Source organism: Mirounga leonina, unplaced genomic scaffold (assembly GCF_011800145.1).
Source record: "Mirounga leonina isolate KUSES-001 unplaced genomic scaffold, KU_Mleo_1.0 Mir_129, whole genome shotgun sequence".
NCBI lineage: Eukaryota > Metazoa > Chordata > Mammalia > Carnivora > Phocidae > Mirounga > Mirounga leonina.
In genome coordinates this window covers 78,154,901-78,160,900 of record NW_023270323.1, presented here as the reverse complement: position 1 = coordinate 78,160,900, position 6,000 = coordinate 78,154,901, and the positions used below count along the sequence as shown (strand labels likewise).

Sequence of the window (6,000 nt, the reverse complement as noted above, 5' to 3'; positions counted from 1 at the left end):
ACTGAGCCGCCCAGGCGTCCCAGCTCCTGACTCTATCATGCGTTAAAGTGACGCCGAGATATCTCTGGTTCTGCGGGGGAGGGCCAAGTTTGCCTCTACGCCATTCCTAACGCATATCCTCTGTGCTGCGAAAATGTTTGTCGAATGAATAAAAGATGAATGAGTGAACAGGAGGACTGTGTGACTTGGGGCGGCAGGTGATCTCTCTCCTTGGGCCTCATTTTCCCTTTCTGTAACGCAGGCCAACCCTACAAACCTGAGTTTGGGGTCTGGGGTGAGCACAGCCTGCTGAGCAGATTCCGAGCGGTCCATACGCTCGGCCTTCCCGGGCTGGGCCTCGGATTCGGCCGCTAGCTGTCCCGCAGCCCCGCCGCCCCGCCGCCCCGCCCCGGCGCGGCCCCGCCCCCTCCTTTGTTTCCCCGGCCCCGCCCCCTGCGCGCTGCTCCCTCCCCATTGGTCGGGGGGCGGGCCCCGAGCGCTGGGCGCCGCTGGGGGCGGAGCGTAGGGGCGCGGGCGGGGCGTGTGCGCCTGCGCGCTGCTCCAGCCGGCCGCAGCCTGGCGCCCGCGGCTGCTCCGCGCGGAGCCGGAGCCCGAGCCCGAGCCCGAGCCCGAGCCGGAGTCGGGCTGAGGCGGAGGCGGCCCCGCCCCGGGGCCCCATTGTTGCAGCGGCCGCGGCTGCTCCGGCTGCTTGGCTCTGTTTCGTTCGGCCCCGAGCGAGTGCCGCCGAGGCGGTGGCCGGAGGTGAGGCGGCGGCGGCGGCGGGGCCGGGCCGGACCGAGACCGGGCCGGGCAGGGTTCCGGGGCCGGGCGAGGGGCTAGGGCCGGTGTGGGTCCAGGGGCTGGACGGGGGTCTCGGGGCCGGACGGGGCCCGGGGCTGGCGAGGGGCCAGCACCTGTGTGGGTCCAGCGGCTGGACGGGGGTCCCGGAGACGGACGGGGTCGAGGGGCTGGACGGGAGTCTCGGGGCCGGGTGGGGGTCCTGGGGCTGAACAGGTCCTGGCGGTCAGGGTTCCGGGGCCGGGGGAGGGACCAGGGCCGGTGGGGGTCCGGGAGCTGGACGGGGGTCCCAGGGCCGGTCGGCCGGGCTGGGCCTGGCGGAGGTCCCAGGTGGCTGGAGTCCCGGGCCGGCGGGGGTCTCGAGTTGGGCGAGGTTCTCGGCCGGGTGGGGGTCCGCGGGCCCGACTGGGGTTTCAGGGCCAGGTGGAGGTCCAGGGGTTGGACGGAGTCCCAGGCGGCAGGGGTCCCGGGGCTGGGCGAGGGTCCTGGGTCGGTGGAGGTCCCAGGCGGCAGGGATCCGGGGGCGGCGGGGGTCCTAGGGCCGGGTGTGGCACAGGTCCAAGCGCGGCCACCGCGGGGTCGCTGCCAGAGGTGGCGGCCGCCGCCCTGAGCGCTAGGAGGATGGGGACCAGGACTGACCTGGCCGTCGCGCATCTGGGCGCCCTGGCATTGTCTCGGCCTTGGGGGGCATCGAGGGGGCTCCGCGCCTGCTGCGACCCTCTGTGGACCCGCGCGTCAGTGCGCGCGCGGGGGTTCTGATCAGAGTGGGGACACTGTCTCGGTCCCCGCTCCCCTTACGGCGTGGCTGGTTCGGTGTGTCTGTGAAGGTTGCTCTGCGTGGGCCCTTGCGCCTGGGGAATCCCAGACAGCCTGCCAGTGGGAGAGACTGTTTCTGTCTTCCCTCCCCCCATGGTGTGACCGGGTTACTGTGTCTCATTGAGGATGACTGCATGGACTCTGATCGTGGGGGTCCTGCTCACCCTGAGAGTGAGAGGCTCTTTCTCTCGCTCCCCACCCCCATGACTGGTAAATGAATGCGTTGCCAACGCGGGCTCCTGGTGTCCTGGCACCAGCGAGTTGGGAGACTCTGCCCCTGTCCCTCCCCCGTCTTGGGGCTTGTAGGGGTGTGATCCCACCACCACCACCCCAGCGCGTGCGCCTTGGTCTGTGTGGTGAGGAGGTCCTTGTGCGGGTAGGGGAGCCTGGCGGGGTGTAGCGGGGTTGTGCACCAGGGGCGCAGTTGGCCTGGTTAGCTGACTCGCTCTTTTATTGTTTATGGTTTTTTTTTGTTTTGCCAAATGAGCAGAAAGGGGAGCGGCATCTCAGGGCTGCCCTTCTCCGGGAACCCACCCCTCTCCGTGGCCCGGGTCCCGCGGGAACGCGGGCTGTCACCTTGCCGGACCCCTCGTCAGGCCGCCCCGTTTCCTGCTCCAGCGCGAGAGCTGGCTCTGATTGGAGGGAGCTGAGCCCCTCTGCTTGGTGCTCCTTGATTTCTTCCGTTAGGATTGGGAAGAAAAAAAATCTTTAAAGCCAGATTTAACTTTGCAGCGCTCAGCGCCTGGAGAGTGGAGGAAACTCTCTTGGCGGGCTGGAAAATGCATTTGAAGGAGGAGAATCCACACCCGCGGAATGAGGCCAAAGCAGTTACAGTTAGAGGTCAAGTTGACAAAGGGCTAGGGAGGGTGAGGTTGCGGGTGGAGAAACTCAGATTTCAGCCTGATGTCAAGACTTGAGCTACCTTGCGGGCTCTGTATCTTTCAGCCACTTAAATAAAGTGGAAACACCTACAATGTCCCAAGGATAATTCTCTTCTCTGGGGGATGCAAAGTTGAACAAGACAGTCTTTTCCTTTTAGGAGTGTTTTGTTCTGGTCCAAGGCAGAAGACTGAGGCATAAGCAGAAGTAGTTCTAATATCCAAACTGAAATTCTTTGTGAACAAGATGGTGTATAAATAACAGGAGGACAGGACGAAAATGTGGTAATAATGCAGTTGTTGCTCTTATACAGTCCAAACTCAGCATGCAGACCCCTCTCCCCCACCTGCAGCTCCTCTTACCCATTCTTCCCTGTCAGTTTAGGTGACTCCTCCTCCTGGAAGCCTTCCCTGAATCCTATGTCCTGCCCTCTAGAGCTGAGGTCTTCTAGGACAGAGCGGTGAGCTGTAATATGGTGTGATAAATGCTCTGATAGAGATGCGCACAGTTTGTATCCAGAGCTGAGAAGAGGCGTATTTAAATGGGAGGGTTTTTTTTTTTTTTCTGTACCATGGTTCCAGATATTTCATGTGATTTATTTCTTCACAGTTCTGCAATTTTTCAACTCTCCCAAGGGTTTTTAGAATAATATTTGCTGTTACTTCCTAGTGTTTGCCGCACGAGTGAGTATAGGGTACTTGATTAGCATTCATTCGGTCTACTTCTGCCTCCAGAATTAAGTTACTGCTTGTTCCGGCAAAGCTACCCCTTCTGGGCTTGACTTTCTTCACCTTTGAGAGTCTTAACACGGGGCAAGAATCTTCTTAGTCCTAAACCTTTAATTCTTTTAACCAAATAGAGCAGAGGAAAGCTCTCTTAGCACAAGTGGAGATCTTTAAAAATACAGATTCGAAAGTGGCAGTTCTTTTCTTTTTCTTCAAAAAGTTTAGGTGCATGGGTGTATCCTTTGTCTCAGATTTAAGGACAGGAGTCTATGAAGGAAACTGAAGCAACATTTTGATATTGTCTTGCATATTCTTTATAGTTATGTTGTCCTTGCAACATCTGCATCTTATCAGATTGGTTTGATGTTTTCCTTAGTGAAGTCATTGGGTGCAGAACTCTTGTCTGGAGCATTTCGTTGATCTTTTGAGTGTCATATGAAGGCGGCCAACTGTAGGCTTCTGTATGTCCCAGTCTCTCACAGAGATTTTAATTTGGGGAGTCTGAAATAAGTGGAATTTGGAGAGTGCCTTGAGTAGGTGCATGTGACTTTATATAATGGCTTAAAGCACAGTTTAAAATTGTTGCTTACAAAAAATTATCTCCAATGTTGAATGGCCTGTAAGGAAACTCCAAGTCTAAGGAATATAGTAATTAATCCTTTAAACTATTAATCTCCTCTCCAATTTATCTGTTTAGTAAAATGGGAATTTGGTGTGCTTGATTTCCTGAAAGCCACATGTCTGTCTATAGAAAGGATACATAGTTTTCTCTGCTAGTCTTCTTTGGGGATTAAAAATAGGATAAACCGGGATTAAAAATAGGATAAGCCGTCTGGTAGCAATGCCTGTGAATTAGGATTTTCACTTAACTCAGTAGGAGTTTTGTCCTTTTTTTGTTTTGCATCCTTTCCTAATTAAAAAGAAAGTGCTTTGTTACATACTACATGTGGTTTGTTAGTGATTTTATTTTAGGAAGGGCCTTCGGAAACTCATCTGGATCTTCTTTGTGGTTTTCTTAGGATGTATTGATATTCTCACTGAAACTTAACTAGTTAATGCTTATTCTGTGTCAAGATGACCATTTCATTCATAGACGGCTGGATCTTTATATGGATCCAATGAAAAGGAGTCTCCCATGGAATGGAATGCCTGGGGTTAGAGATGGTAGAGTTTGGACTCTGCATTTCAAAGTTGTCCTCTCTTGTTCTTTACTGAAGGAAGAGAGGACCCCTCACTCCCACTCAGGGGCCCAAACACAAAGCCTCATTCACCCTGCTTTCAAGGACTGATGGTGCTTCCTTTTTTTTTTGAGATTACGATGTTCTATAAATCACCTTTTTCTTTTACGTATTATATGCCTCAAAGTCAGTCTTTGGTGTTCAAGCCTAACCTCCACCCCAAACCCCATATCACCCACCAAATGGATTTTCTTCTCTCTTTTTAAAGTCCTCACCATGTATGTGCCTGTTATTGCAGGCTACCTCACTCAAGATCTTTTTGGATGTTGGCAGGATGTAAAGACAAGTGACACAGTGAAGACTACTTCCTTTGGTTCTCTTGGACAGGAGACATGAACTAGAGACTCGGTCCTAGTAAGGCTTTCGTGAAGTCCAAGTGCATCTTTGGACTTCAGCTCCCTCAGCTGTAAAATGGAGTTAGCTGTTCATTATGCCTCTTCCGTGTAGCTCAAGAGGTTGTTCTGGGGACGCAATGAAATCAGGGAAGTAATGCAATTTGTAAGTTGTAAAATATGATGTTGCCAAGGATTTTCAAAAAAATTACTTCATTAACACTTTAGTGAATCCAGGTTGTTCTTCAAATCTCTAAATGTTTAACGTACAGATGGCCCTTAGTATGAGCTGTGTCAGGCAACTTCATTTAGGATTTTTACCTTTAATTGGCCAGTGCTGTTTGATACTTCAGCATTGTGGGGAAACATCACGTTGAGTCACCACTAATCCTTTGTAAGCAAGATGATGGTGTGTGTATAATGTACCCTTTAACTGTCTCTTCAGGCTTGTGCGATCCCATGGATGCTCCTTTCACGAAGCACACTTTCTTGACATTTCAGTTCCTGAGTGACCTGTTTTGCTGTAGGAAAAGGCAATAGGCAGTCTGAGGTCAAGGTCAGCAAGCACTCGCCGGTTCACATCGGAGCTACCCAGCACGAGTGGGCAGCGGGCATCAGCTCCAGGGTTTCTCGGGCCTTCCCCTCCACAGGCCAGCCTGCTCCGGAGACTGCAGTACTTCCCAGTGTCTCTTTCTGTCCCTCCTGCCTTTTCTTTCTCTCTACCCACTGCTCAGTGCCTCTGAGCTCCCCCCACCTCCCAGTGGGAGGGATACAATGGCTAATAAAACACAGCACTAGTCCTCAAAGAATCTACCTTTTATACACAGATATTAAATTATACTGTCACGCAGCTCAACAAACCTTTATACAGGTTACCTGCGACGTGCCCAAATCCTATGGTAGATGTGGACATATGAGGTGGGACTCCGTGACTCCTGCATGAAGGGCGGGGGGCTCCATGGTCCAGGGGGAGAAGCAAACCTGGGTATGATCTCAGTACCATGCAGTAAGCGCTGCCAGAGGTCCGTAGGAAAGTTTGGGGGCCGGGATGGTGCACACAATCCAGCATTTATTCCCCTACATACTACTTAGAGTTTATCGGACAAGACAGGTATCCCAGGTTTCTAAGTTGAAGGGCAGTGAATTACCCGAAACCTAAAATTTGTAGAATGTTCTGGGCACTTGGTAATTCCCCAAATCTGCATTTGTCAGAACAAATCTCTAAATGTTTGG

At 53.1% G+C, this 6,000-nt stretch overlaps 1 protein-coding gene across 5 annotated transcripts in view; it reads left to right on the top strand.

Moving 5' to 3' along the window:
• Positions 1-542: 542 nt before the first annotated feature.
• AFAP1 (actin filament associated protein 1) overlaps positions 543-6,000 on the top strand; it is a 139,298-nt gene continuing 133,840 nt past the window's right edge. For all 5 annotated transcript variants that reach the window (XM_035005359.1, XM_035005360.1, XM_035005361.1 and 2 more), the window contains exon 1: positions 543-741. The gene's annotated coding sequence lies outside the window, so the exon portion shown is untranslated. The remainder of the gene's footprint in view (positions 742-6,000) is intronic.